We start from the raw sequence: 15,761 nt of genomic DNA on the forward strand, positions 1-15,761 counted from the left end.
AAATGGAGAAAATAGAAAAAGGCATTGTTCAGTAAAAGATGAATTGGAAAGAGGGGAGATCATGGAAATAGAAAGGGGAGGAGATGATTGAGAAGAAGAATAAATTAGTTGGGAGAATGAAATATGCAGAGCGAAAATTAAGAGAAGCTATAGAAATGCTTTTAGACAAGAAAGAAGAAAGGATTAAGAAGAAGAGGGGACAGACTACTATTAATTTAACAATTTTTGCTGGGTTTTTTGAGTAATGTGGTTGTTAATTATTAGAGGCATGCATGGTTTATTAAATCAAAGTGTTTACAACTTCCATTGTCAACCGGATTCTGAGTGGTCTGTGCTGATGTTGCCATGGTAATTATCGTCACACTAATTTGTTTTTAATTGATGAAGCAGCTCATAAAAAGTAATACATTAATCATGAGTCCATAATTATTTCAAAAGCAAAGTTTTGACTTGCTAAATAATGAATAAAAGAAATGCTGTGGCTTTTTGCTGCTTTCTCTGCAAAACATCTGCTCACCCCACTCAAAATGTTATTCCAAACTTCAGTCTTTAGTACTGGATTTAATGTAAGCAATGCTAGAATTGATAATTACAAGTACACATGCTTTATGTTCACAAGAGAATTATTAAAACGTCAAAGACCGCAATGGTCAAATATTTTTGGTCTAACCGGTTTAAAATCCAGATATTTAGCTTATGGTTGCAAGTAAACAAACACACAAACAGTAAAACAGCAATTTTCACAAATAAGCTGTCGGACAATTTAGCCTAAAAAGGTACTTATACAATTAATCAGTCAGAAAATGAATTGCTGGTTATTTTCTGGTGATTAACTGTGTATGCATATGTACGTTGACACAGACACTGACTTAATGGAAATATACTGCTATCCTGTATGAATAATTGTAGCCAATTTAACCCTATGTTTAATCTTCCATCAAATTGGAAAAAAAAATGACCCAATTTGAAATGTATCCAGCCATTTATGTCACATTTTGGACACATGAAAGTAGAATTCCGTCAACATGGCCCTCATTCCTGAAGAGTGGCATCTTTTTTTTTTCATTGTAAAACTGTTAGTTCCATTTCCAACACATAATACGCAGAAGCACACAACACCTCCACACTACAAATCTCATTAAAGCATTACACACTGTTATGCCAGCAGCTTCTATCAATCTTGTGTGTGTGTGTGTGTGTGTGTGTGTGTGTGTGTGTGTGTGTGTGTGTGTGCGTGTGTGTGTGTGTGTGCGCGTGTGTGTGCGCGTGTGCGTGCGTGCATGTATGTGCATGTGTCATATGAACCAAGCTACATTTATTTACTTACCCATTGTCAACTTAGAATAACGTTAAGACATTTACAGCAAAAGAACATGCAGGTTACACCGATGACCATGTAACATTAATGAACTAACAACAAATGCACTGTTTTTGTTTTCAAGTTAGATTAGGATTGTTTTAGATTAATCTAATCTAATTGCAGAAACTGAAAATCCCCCAAACCCCACGGGATGTTTTCAGATTTCTTGTCCAAACTGAGAGAATCTTGTACCAGACTTTTTTTTGTTAATAAGAAGTAGTATTGCCAGAAAAATTACTAAGAGTGCAAACATCCACCAGGGTTGCTCACACTCCCCCATATCTCACATTTGAAAAATATGGATGCATAAATGGATCGCCACCAAAATCTAATAATTTCCTCCGTAGGCCGTAAGTCCATCCTTTACTTCTTGAGTATGGCTGCTCACAGACAGACAAACAGTAGGATGCTGCCAAGAACATGACCTGCTTTGGCAGAGGAAAATATTGTTGCAGATTAATTCAATTTTAGCACTATAAACGCCAAGAAACTACTGAAAGCCAAGCTATGGCGTTAAAGTAAATTTAAAGTCATGCAAAGATATGAAGTTAAAGATGTTTGAGCTTTGACTTTGCATTTATGTTTCCACCAAATTTTACAAAGGTTATTAAAAACATTAAAAACATTAGTTACATATCACACTGAAACATGTTTTGTTTCCTGTTTGTTATTTCTCACGTGCACACTGACCATTAAGACATTCCTTCCAGTGGGAGTCCATAGTCACACCCAGACAAGCCAGTGATTTGCTTTTTTCTCTGCAGACACATCTGGCGAGTAAAAAGGAAACCAAAGTGTGTTTTTTCCACCTGCCATGCTTAACATGACCATCCAAAAGATGCTTTTGTTAACATTATGTATACATGTGTACATGGCGCCCACCAAGGAGCAGATGTCTTACACTGTTGGTTCCATTTTAAGCAAATTGCTCTGCGGAGCTACCCCGGGCCACAGTCGTTAGATGTCATTACTAGATAGCCATCGCTCCTTGAAAACTAAAACAAGCACGTTGGTTGACACGCTTTACGTCGCTCTGCATATGTCATCTGGATCATTGGTCAATCCAGTTGCCTACAGTGGCATTTTAATCTTTGCCCATTGGTCATGCCTCTTGGAAGTGGGAGGTGACCAGACCCTTTGTGGACACTCAATCTCAAATGAAATTGAGATGCAGTCTGGCGTTTGCAACGCTATCTTAGTAGTCATTACTTTATTAACCTCCTGCTCTTTCATTATATGAGCATGATAATCCTGCCGTTTCTTTTTTTTCTCTCTGACACACTTTTACTTAAATACCCACCTCATCTCTCTATTGTCAAGGAATGAGGAGAGGGGAAAAAACTGCAAGATGACATTCCTCACTCTCTCTTTCTCCTGTGCACACAGTCTTGCTCTTTGTCTCTGATCCACACAAACACACATCAAGGTCAGTCAGGCTCAGGGTTGGTTTATCTGCGGCTTGCAGTGAGTTGTTGGGAAACGCTGTGCTGCCAGTCTTTTCCTCGGCACTGTTTACAGTACGCGAGCGTGTGTGTGTGCGCGCACTAGCGTGCGACTTGTTGTTTGTGTGAGAATAGAAAGCGAGAGGGGTAATGGTAAATTGCCTGTGTATATATGTGTGTTTTCTGTTTGAGAAGGAAAACAAGTAACCACATTTTTATGTGTGTATTTATATGTACACTGCACTGGTTCAGGATTAGATGGCACAGACCGTGACTGAGGCCTGGGGAGTGCTGCTGCAGCAGGAATGTGACAAATTTTAACACACACACACACACACACACACACACACTGTATCTCAGTAATGCAAGTAGAAACAATGTACCGGAATAAGAAGACACCAAAAATCAATTAATGTACTGAAGTTTGTCACGTTTTTATATTTAGTGTAATCTATGTGTTTCACAGGACTCAGCCCAGGAAGGAGTCATCACACGGGACATCCACCGCACTTTCCCTGCACATGACTACTTCAAGGATTCTGATGGAGATGGACAGGATTCACTGTATAAGATCTGCAAGGTTAGTCTGGGATTGATGGAGTGAGTTGCCAGATACTTGCAGTTTGATCAAATCAGCACCGGATTATGTTACTACTCTTTCTGATTGACATTCATACATGGGAAGCTAATCATGAAATGTGGTCTAAACATTTTATAATTTGTGCATATTCCCATGAAGCCGGCCATTAGAGTTTTTTTCCTCTCCGTTGTCTGGCAAGGCTCTGTAGGAATTAGCTTGGCATTTCATGTTGGCTCTACACGATATATGATTGACAGTGCCTGACTCAGACATCACCATGAACCCTTCCAACTCAATATACAGGATGTATGCACAGCCATTACAGGACAGTCATTAGTGTTTTCTTCCAATTTTCTAAGTGGAAAACAGTTTTGCATTCACAGTATGTAAATGACGAATTTTATCAGGTCAGAGCCAAGACGTTGACCATTTGTTTGCAATGAAAGATTCAGTCGTACAGCTGATATTTAAACCTGGATCCTTTTAGAGAGACGGAACAAAATTTATCATTCAAATGCTTCTGAATAATTCAGTAAAAAAAATGTTGTTATCATGCTTCAAATTTGATACTAAGGAGAGGCTAAAATGTTGTTAAATTGTAGCTAAGATATAATTTGCATAGGAAAATGAAAGACTGTAAAATATGTAAAAAATTCTATTGTCCTTTTTCCAATTGTATAACATTGTTAATATACAGCATTTTACGCTGTACAGTTGGTTTTCATAGGTTGTCAGTAGCGGTGGCAGCCAAATATGAAATACTATAAGCTTATATATTATTCACACAATTAAAAGGCATTGTACATAAATATACTCTCATTAAATATATTATACATCTATGAGTAAAGGTGAGAGCTATGTTCAATTAGCAATACATCTGCGTCATAGAACAAAACAAAGCAGTAATCAGTTAATAAAAATAAAATGGTATCAAAATTCACCATAAAAATAGACAAAATTTGACCATGAAAGTTAGTTTAAAATGTGCTTTTTGAGACAAGTTTTGAAGGAGGAGATAGATTTAGTGTTTGAGTGTTATGTGGTAGAAAACTCTAGGGGCAAGGGGGCAAATGTCAGTGCGACTGAAGCCTCTGCACGCCATGGTAGTTAAGCGAGCAGATGGTGTGGTGAGTTGCTGATGAACAGGAGTAATATATTCTGTGTAAGGAGTGCCTATAATGATACAAGCAGCTGCAATTTGAACCATTTGAAGCAAATGTAGGGAATTAAGAGTGAGACCAAAGAAATCGGGGTCAGGGATACTTGGAGGTTGTCCACGGGAAAATTAGTCCATGTGAATCCGCTTAAGTTTTTTTTTATTATTATTGTATTAGCATTTTATCCACATGGAAACAGCCTTTTGGGAGCCCTCAAACTGTAGTTTATGAAAACGGGTCCCAGAGTGGGAAAATCGCAAAATTCCATTCTTCCATTCGGGAAAACGCTGACGAGCAAAATGATCTCCTAAACATTAAATCCTAGAGATACTGGATATATTATTTACCATCTTAGGCCCCAGAAGACATATATAAAAACGTGTTTGAGAATGATAATCTCAAATGCCACCATGGTGTATTCAAAACATAGAAACCTTTTCATACAGTGGTGAATAGCCTATCAGACTGACCATTTGTAACTTGGCTATAATCTTGGTAACAACATAAAATAAGCAGCATTGCCTCCTTGGCATTAAATGTAATAAGTAAAAATAAGTTTTCCTGGCTTGTCTTGAGGTAATTATCTGTGATGATACATGGTGCATTTTATTCAGACAAAAGCCAAGATCAGCAGTAATGCGTTAAATGTATTAAAGTGAGTCCTTATATCTATCACTAAACTCAACTAAGACTGAGCCCGACACATTTTCCTACAACTTTACAACAAACAGAGTTTATTTAATGTGGTGAAATTGGCATATATGACATTTTAAAGTAAACAAATGGGATATTCATATAGTCGTCCTGTATGTTTAACAACCAAACTGCTCATTTTTAACTCTTATACATGTGACCTTATTAGTCATTATTAATTTAATTTATCAAAGGTCATTCTTAGCATAAAATTCTAACTGTAAAGACAGATTAAAAGATTGTGGAATTAAAATGACATAGCAACACAAATGTGCTCATCTTCGTTAAATAAACCAAACCCCTGACAACATAGTAAAAAGACTATACTCCACAATAATCACTCACATATTCAGAAAGACATCAGTTATCTTTGACAGATTTGTGTCACACAACTGGATATTTATATTTCTGTTACTTTGTGTGCACGTCATGACCATTACTCTTTTCTTTCTAAGGTGAACAGTTGAGAGATTATAAGTTTCTTAAAATGCAAACAATACAATAACATTTGAATTATTTAGATGCTTGAAGTTTGCATGAAGCAGTTGTGTAATAAACTGACATGTACACACAAAGCAAAATGTGATGATAAGAGTATAAGGAAGCTATACATTCAACAGAAATATGCTAGTATAGATTTTCATTAGTTGTACATACAGTAATGCAGTAGCACTGTTGCTCCTTTTGTGTTTTACCGGTGCTGCAGAGGTAGAGTCTGGCCAGTCAGCGCTCAGGGAAAACCTGTCAGGAAGGGTTAGCATCCTGTCTAGACCCAACTAGGTCAGTGGCGAGCCAGCCTTCATTTGTATGCAAATCCATGTAGATTTGCTGCTGATAAGGTTGGTTGGATCTTGAGGCACAAGTGGGTTACAGATACAGGGATCCGGGACAAAGTTTATATTCATCTTCACATCCTACTCACCCATAAGCCTGGAGTCTTATTTTCTAACCTTTACTCTCCAGGGAAGGTCACCTGAGCGCCGTGTACCTTTTCAATGATAATATGCTTTGCTCTATTAATGTTCGCTCTTCCAAATGATCTGCAATGCCTCGTACTGCATCTACTGGTGGTCACTTGGAAGGTCTGCTGCAGCAGTCAGGGGTTAAGTGCTTTTCTCGTGGGGACACTACATACACACAGCCAGTGTTTTCTGGACGAGGAGAATTTAATTCTTCCAGCTGGTGTGGGCATTCAAAACCTCTAACTCTTAGATAAATTGAAGAGATGAAGAGAATCGACCCTGTATATCCATGGAAACTGAACTTAAAGCATGGGGAAAAAACAAACACAGTAATGCATTATTATGCCTCATCAATCAAGCTAATGTTGTGTATCCCTGTGCACACTGAGTATTTCCATGTACATGTTATACAGGATGCTAGTTTACAAACCTAGTGACCTGATAGACTGAAAGCGTAGCTTTGCTGAATCCCATGCTGTTGTGTTATTTGACCTATAAAAGCTGTTTCTACTACACTGAACAGAAAACTCTATATAACTATAAATATAGATCGAAATTATACTCACACATAAACAAAAACACTTTTTCCCACCGGTATTCATCCACAAACCAAAATGATTAACTTTTAATGATTTTAATGATTAAATAATTTGGAAATGTTGTTTTAATTATGAAAAAAGCTTCAAACCAATTCATCAATTATCTAAATAGTTGTCGATTAATTTAGTAATCGATTAATAATCGATTATTTGTTTCAGCCCTAACTTCATATATTACTTATTTTAAGGACTATTTAACTGCACAGATGTCCACTGATGTTCATTTACTCTGTCAAAGTCATGACCTCTCATGCAGAGTAGAGTAGTAGTAGAAATGTTTATCGAAATCGCAATACAACCTACTGTGATCGCAGGAGTGGCAATATTTCTTAAAGCCAAAATGTGTGTTTTTTTAGATTAAATTTTGTCCTAACCATGTTCCACAGACTGAAGACAACAACTCTGTTTCTCACAGATCTGCAGAAATATCACACACTAATCATTTTGCATCATTTATTCAAATTAAAATGAGGACTGTTGTAATGTAATGTAAAAATTGCCATTCCCTCTGATATCGCAAAATCACATCGCAATTTCGGTCAAAAATGTTCGCAGTTAGATATTTATTATTCAAAATTGTTCTGCCCTACAATAGTGATGCCAGTTTTTCTCCCTCAGGAGCAGAACATGAAAGATGTGATTACACTTTGCTGCTCTCCAGCAAGGTTGACCTATGACCTGTACGTATTCATTCAGTGTACTCCAATTGAATGACACTTTACAGCTCTTTATATGGATTTTCATTGTGTTGAAATAATACTTATCAGAAGAGGAATAACTAAAGAGAGCATGTAGGGTTCTAGGGTCGATAATCTACAACCATCAGAACATACACTATGGCTTTTTAAACCGTATACCATATCTATTTTACAACTGCCTATAAATGACATTTATTGCTTTTTAGAAACTAGACATGTAGATAGACATGTTAGAGTCCGTCCCTCTGAGCCTATTATCTGCTCAAGCTAACAAATTTAGATTTCACCCACCAGGACCTCCCTCATCCATCTGTCAGCATACACTTCTCCCACCCGAGTTGGGGAAGTGTGAATGCTACACTCAATCAAGCATGTCGGCTTGTAGATTACACTCCAGACAGCTCCACAAGACTTCGCCATTACCTCCACATCAAATCCCAAATTAGCTCAACAGATCAGCAGTGGAACTGTGGATGTCCATACTCATTTTTCAAGCATGGAAAAAGGGGCAATAATCTTTGAATCCAATGTAACCAGGTTTGACTGCTTGTACAGTTAACTGCTGGTTTGAGTGTACTGCCAACCTCGTGCTGGAAAATAAAACGCACATTCTTTAAACATGGTAAAATAGAAGAGATATGCTTAAAGCGTCTGTGTTGTGTGCATCTGTGCTTATTTATGGTGTTGGTGACCTTTCGACTATTTTCACCTGCTGTTCTTGCTGCTTATGAGAGTGTTAATTGTGTTATTTGGAGCCCCTCTGCCATTCTACTTGTTCTGATGATTCCTATATAATCCGTTACCATATTGGAACATGAATTTATTGCTCTTGTATGTTAATGTTTCCTCAAACCTGTATGCCTTATAAGAAAAGCACTAAGCAGCCAGTCAGGCCTCGATGCTGTGTCATGTTGTCTTCACCCTGTTATAAATAATGTGAGTCAAATGCTTTAGATATTTCTTAGACCTGTGTGTGATATTGTAAGAGTCATCTGAGGATATGAGCCAGCAGAGCATTACTACCTGTATCTGAAGCTTCCCCACAGTTTGAGAGCACTTTATACAGTAGTGAGTTTCATATCAGATCACTGCTACTCCATGCTGGAAAATCCGCTGTTCACTCCCTGTAAAGCGCCAAATGGCGTCTGCCACACTCAGCAACACAATTTTATAATTTTACAGCTCAGTAGTCAGACATTACTTTTGTATAATTAACATAGTAATGACGTGCACTCTTTGATGTGTATATTAACAGTTACTTGCTACCTTGTTCACCTTATACATTTTGAATGGGAATGATACATCAGTGTTGTATTTCACTAATTTTGCTGCCCACAATGTCCAAAAAGAATCTTTCATTACAGGTTTAAAGTCCCGTAGTCTGTTTGAAATGCCATTGTTATGTAAAGAAAAGATTTTGCAAGCTTTCTAGATGAGTTTTGATTATTTTTTCCGTTTCCTCTGTGGCTACTGCTGCATGTGTCCGTCGAACATTACTTTGAGTGGACATGAAACATTTGGTGTTATGTTATTAGATAAAGGGAGTGAAAGAGGAGAGCAAGAGGCTTACACTAACAAAAAGATAACCAAACACAGAGACGGTCTCAAGGGAAATTTCGCTTGGTCACTAAGGAAATGTATTCTGTGTATACTAATGCTCCGACAACCTTCACATTAAAGTGATAAGACTGCTGCTGGCTGGAGGCTGTATAAAGCTCTAGGCTTTTTAAAGATGAAGTGAGATGAAATGTCACTTACTAAATTTATTAGTTGGAAAGAAGCTGAAATTCTCAAGGGTACTGGAAATATTACCATGCCTCTGGTGACAAGATCATTTTTTTCAGGACGACTGAAACATAGTTGACCCGTGATCAGCTTGACCAGCTGTTGTTGAACACTTTTAATCAGTTTTAAGGACTTATCAAGTTGAAGTTGATAAACCATCAGCTGAAAACTGTGCGATCTATGGATGTTGGTTTCTGTGTGACTGGAAGGCAGGAAATAGCACTAACCTGCTCACATAATTCCTCTGTGGTAGACCTGATTACGTATTCATGTGCAGTATAGACATGTACTTATCATAGTAGCCCTATGCATTTTCTAAGTCTTCATGCATAAGAAACGAAAAATATGTAATTATCAGTTGCTTCTGTCTTACACTTTTGTCAAATGAGGCATCATGAAATAACACTTTATCTCATATTATCCATTCAGTGAGCAAGAGATATTCATGCCTGCATCAGTAATGTTACATTTGTGGTGATTTATTGTCTTTGAGAGTCCCAGTGTTCATACAGTAGGTGACACTTTTCAAAACGCATGCTAATCTTTAGGTTTTTTTTAGCTGTTATAGACTGTTATTAATCCTCACTCATTGTCTATTTAAGATTAGTTTGGCTGTATGAATACCTATTATCACATTGCAGGTCACTGCTTGTTCATTTAGGTTAAAAGAAATTTGCTTAGTCATTGTGCTTTTTAAATCACCTTTGTGTTGTTTTTCTTTAAGTTTGTAGGCTAGACCAAGGTAGAGAAAAAGGAGTATGTGGAGAGAGCTGCAGGTTTTAAGAATACAACATTAACATACCTATTTTAAACAATGTTTATGTCAGTTATTTCTAATGTTTGACTAAGTGAATAACTCTGTCTTTTCCTCCAACAGGCCTATTCTGTCTATGATGAGGAGATCGGTTATTGTCAGGGTCAGTCGTTCCTCGCTGCTGTTCTCCTGCTGCATGTGAGTAAATGTGTCATCCCGTACGTCGAGTCGACGAACACAATGTTCATGAAAAAGACACACTAGGGCTGATAAGATCAACAATTCGCAATAAGCAATATTGTAATTGATACAACACAAAATATGGTCTTTACAATTGGTTTTCTCACATGTATACATAGAATAATTTATCAACCTTGTTGAAGCTTAAAAATATGTCTTTTACATTTTCTTCCTAAACATTTAATGCCAGAAGTTATTCTGATGTTTCTCCTTAGTCTCCTACCAAATAAAGAAGTAAGTGGACTATTAAAGCTTTAGTGCAGAACCGCTATTGCCCCCTGTGGACTTCTTAGTAATTACCATTACACTGCATTCGCTACATGACCCAGATTTTCCTGCCCTGCCCCTTCGCAGTCACACATACACACAAACACACACACACACAGTTACAGAAAAACGGAGCCGACTCCTTTGCAAGACAAGTTTTAACATTTCAGTAAGTTTTGTGTTGTTCATCCGTCTTTGACTGTAGCGGTACATGTCCAGACTGCATCCAGGAGCTGTGAGGTGCAGACACAGGGCAGACTGGCATGTTGACAGGCTGTTGTTCAGGGGGAGCGCTGTTGGCGGAGCAAGCATTTTCAATATTTTACGACCAAGCTAAAATTGCAATTAAAGATACAATTGTGAGATCCTACTGAATCCCCAGGTTTATTTTAACAGTAGAATCTACTTCTGACACTATTTGTGTGTGCTTCTCAGTGTTTTTAGCCACTGTATGAAGCGACTTGCTCTGTTTGCTTCTTCTACCTTCCCTGCTCAGGCGTGAAGTAAAATGCGTCAGTCTGTGTGGTGCAGGAATGTCACCACTGACACAAAAACACAACTTCTGTACTGAAAAACACCAAGAGAGTCATATGGAGCTGATAGGCTTATTCAGCATCCTCTGAACCCGTTGACAATGACAATGGTTTGAATGCAATAGACATAGAGAGAGAGATAAACTGAACCCTGGCAATAAAATTCACTCAGTGGAAGTTGAGAGAGAGTAAGGGAGACAGAGACAGACGGGGAAAGATTGATTTAATTTCAAGGTCACTTGCAGTTAAAAAGCTCAATATTTCTGTGTCCCATGTTTCTTCTTAAAACACACCTGAAATTGTATTTGAGGAAGGTATAAAAAGACCAAGGAGTTGACATAAGGAAGTGGAGGAGACAGTGGACGTTTTGGTTGATGTCCAAATGACAAGGGCAGAAGGTTAAAGAGGAGGAAGATGGAGGGGGAGTGGAGAGGTGAAGACAAATGGGAGGAGAATATTGGCGAAATGCCGTGGATGAATGCAGTGAAGAGGCATAATGAAGTACAAAGAAGGGGAGTGTGGGGAAAACTGAAATCGGGAAGAAGTAATGGAGGAGGAGGCTGTAAATTTGAAGAGCAGCAGTAAAAAGAGAGGTAATAGTGGAGGAAGAAGCAGTCAGGTTATAGAGGAAGAAGAAGGGAGAGGTTATAGAGGAGATGTCAGGAATATTAATAGGTGTTCAGCTTTACCTGCAGGAGCTCATTCAGCCCCAAACACATACTGTCACTCTGATTAAATATCACCTTACCCTGCATGTGTAAAGGAGGGGTGGTAAACGTATACACTTTCACAGATGTGCATAATCGCGCAGTTAATTTTTTCTTGCTTATTTTCTTTTCTTTGCAAAACACATATGTTGAGACACTGTGACACAGTGATATCCTAAAACTGTACTGAGTTAATTACACATACAAACACTTATACACCTGTGCTCCAAAGTCTGGTAAGCGAGTCAGATATGTCAGAAAATAAAATAGAAATGTATCATATTGTTCTTTTAGATGCCTGAGGAACAGGCCTTCTGTGTGTTGGTGAAAATCATGTACGAATATGGCCTCAGAGCTCTCTACAAGAACAACTTTGAGGATCTTCACTGCAAGTTCTACCAGCTTGAGAGGTTGATGCAGGTCAGTGTTTGTAATGCGGTGTTTTCTATGCTGTAACATAATACTAATGAAGGGGGACCCTGACTGGATGGACAGACAGAATGTTGGTTGAAGTCAAAGTATGTCGTGGAAAGGACACTTTTTCTTTCTCCCCTTTTTGTACTTTTGTACAGGAAAAAGTCAATGTCCTCAGTGTTGCTAAAAAAATCAGTCTACTATTTGATATTTGTTTTTTTTTTAATCCTGTCAGACTCAGCATGGACAGCCATATAGAAGGTCAAAATTTATGCAGCAGAACCACAATTATTGTCTCCTTTGTATGTATGTATTCTTCTTACTTCTCAAAAGCTACCTTTAAGAAGAGAATTTGAGAAACTTCAAAGCTTGTCCACATTTTCTCCCCCCCAGGATTACTCTTGAAAGATATTATAGAGATTGGGGCAGTGCGATATCATAAAGTATAAGTAAAAATAAAAAATGTATTCCTTCTCTCTCTCTCTCTCTCTCTGATCGTACAGGAACAGCTTCCAGACCTGTGGTCTCACTTCCAGGAGCTGAATCTGGAGGCACACATGTATGCATCCCAGTGGTTTCTTACCCTCTTCACTGCCAAGTTCCCCTTGTGCATGGTTTTCCACATCACTGACCTGCTGCTCTGCGAGGTACATTGTCCTGGGTGCACTGTGATGGTCTTGTCCCTATTGTCTTTATGTCAAGTGATGAAAGAGTCAACCTTCTGGGGAAAAAAAGGAGAATAGTTTTAACAAAGTAGTTAAGAAGGTTTTTGGAATAGCTTTAGTAGAGGAAAGAAGGAAAGAGGATGGCAGCCAACAAGGCAGGAGGAAGGACAGAGGGACTGTATCCAGAATGTGCAGAATGACTTTTACAAACGTATACAATACATACATTATTTCTAATTCATCTGTACTCTGTCCTTCAGTCTGCCCAACATAGTCATTAATGACACACTGATAAAACTCTTTTGGGCTGATGCAATCACTGATTTAATACCATTAGGATCTGTTGACCCAACCACAATCACTGCTTGCTTCTTGATTTGAAACGTTTTTACTGAAAGCTCCTCTGAAGAGTTTTTCCTTCATAAGCCACTTTTTTACTTTGTGCTGGTTACCCATTTTCTTTTTTTTTTAGCTAGTACTGAAAATTGATGTGACTATTCTTATTGTAAAAATCATTAATTGTGTCTTCTGTGACATTTTATAATGTTCTCATTTTTAAAATGTATTCAAGTGAGATCACAATGGAGATCAAATAGTTAAAAAACATAAACACTGCCAGAAAACAACAAAAAAAGTGGTTGCTCTCTGCCTGGAGCTACAACCAGCTTTGTCCTTACGGGAATTATTCTCATTCACTGTTTCTCCTTAAAGGAATTATTTTTCTGTGTTGCTTTTACAGTTTTCCATTCAAAAGAAAATTAATGGTGACAGTTTATTCGAGGATTCAGTTTGTTTATTTGTTTTAAATTTTTGTTTTGTTTCATTGAAGTAAAGTAATGAGTTCCCTTCACGTCCTCCCTCTTTCACATCTTTTATCCACCAACCCTCTTCCTCCCTCCCTCCCTCCCCCTGTTTGCCTTTTGGCCGCGGGCAAAACAATTAAAAGTTTCCCAGGTCTTTCTCACCCAGTGAGCCGCATGATGAGAATCTGTTCATTAAACCAGAATTCTTATCTCCCACACCCTTCCTGTCTTGGTTCTTCTTGGCTTACTTGAAGGTTTTAGTCCTATTGTTTTCTTTTCTTACTTCATACCTGCTCTGTCCATGTTAACCCTTCTCTATATTCTTATACTGTTTTTGGCAGATCAAGTTCCTTTAAAAGCAATCATTTTGATCATTCTTTTTCCAACTACATCCATTTATGTAACAGTAACAGTGAGCAACCAGTTTTTGCATCGTCTGACCTTGACATGTAGTGATATTACTTTGTCATTTATAAAAAATTTTTGTACTCATCAGTCTAAACTTTCACACATCTGTCTGTCTCATCTCCTTCTCAGCCCTTGTCATCATACATCATCTCTCTGTATTTATCTTTTTCCAGTCCATCTTGCTTGGACACACATGCTCTGTGATTATCTTTGTCTCTTCCGTACCTTTGATCCTGCCTCAGCCCTGTAGCTCCATCTTGAGGCCTGTAAATGTAGGCGTATGAAAGTGGAGCTCCCCCTCTTTTGTCTCTCTCTCTCTCTCTCTCTCCTGTTATTTTTAGAGCTGTCCAGATATTTTTAGCTCCTTGTTGCCATGTGAACTGGTTGTCACGGAGACCAAGGAAACGGGTGTTCCCATGTATTGCTGACATCGGCTTTACATTTTCTTTCATGCTATGTCAAAATCACAATCTTTGTATCTAAGAAAAAGGGAGGGAAACATAGGATCACAGTATTTATGTGCATAATCATTTCAGGTCTTTAATATAGCATTTGCTATTTGTTTGAAAAACCTATATCAGTCTTTTGTGATGTTAAACACAGTGTTGTATCTGTCTAGCTATAGGATAAGTATGTTTTATCTGTGCAGCAGTCAATTAAGAATTTCTTGCTGTCTAGAGTTATGCTGATAGGTTGGCATAATTACCAATGTTTCAGTTTTCTGTAAGAACAAAATGGGGAAAATGTTTGACTTATTCTAAGAACGTCAGTCTGTAACAGGTTGGTCTGTGCAGTGTCCTTGTCATTTTTCCCAAAATGTTTGCTCAATGATCTACTCTCTGAAAAAGATAGAAAATGCCAAGATCATTTTCAAATCGCCTTGTTTGTTTATGTTATTGTCTTGATGTGCTAATCTTATCATAAACCATGAGAATCAGAAGATATTTTCCATCTCTTTCAATCAGCACATGATATTTTGGTGTCAGCAAGTGAGTAAACCTATTATTTCAGGAAATGTGTTTATTCCTAAGCAGCAGAGAGGATAAGGAAAGCTTGATGTGTTAACTTGCGATGTTTTTTCTTGCTTTAGTGTCCCCGTGGCACTAAATCTTTGAAAACTAAAGAGATTTAAGTAGAATTTCTACCATTGTGGCACAGCAATGGCCAACACTTGCTGTAAACCTCAGTATCTTGAAATCTTGTCTTTGTTGCATAAAAATAAAATAAAAACTGATGTGCAGTAATGTCTCTTTGCTATTTAAACAGGCTTCTACACAAAGTGCTTATTTCTCTTTATCCTTTCTTTTCCAGGGTCTGAACATCATCTTTAATGTAGCCCTGGCCTTGCTCAAGGTTAGTACTCACTTCCTTTATAAATGTTTGTTTATATTAGGTCAACTATCATATTGTTTAGTTAGGAATCCCATTTAATTAAAATGTTCCAAGCTTATATGTCATTTTACATCTACTTAAGAAAACAATGTGTAAAGTGTATTATCCATTAAATATATGGAGTATATGATATTAATAGGTTTCAATATGTGATTGTGCCTCTGAGGCATCTGTATGAGAAGGTTCACTCAATCCTGGGTTTGATGGGATGGTCAGAGGTTAGATACTTTGTTGGCTTCTATAGCCCCCTAGTGCTGACATCAGAAACTTCATCCAGAGGTAAGGCGCTGAATCATGCTCAT

The sequence above is a fragment of the Solea senegalensis genome, unplaced genomic scaffold, assembly GCF_019176455.1.
Source record: "Solea senegalensis isolate Sse05_10M unplaced genomic scaffold, IFAPA_SoseM_1 scf7180000013944, whole genome shotgun sequence".
Taxonomy (NCBI): Eukaryota; Metazoa; Chordata; class Actinopteri; order Pleuronectiformes; family Soleidae; genus Solea; species Solea senegalensis.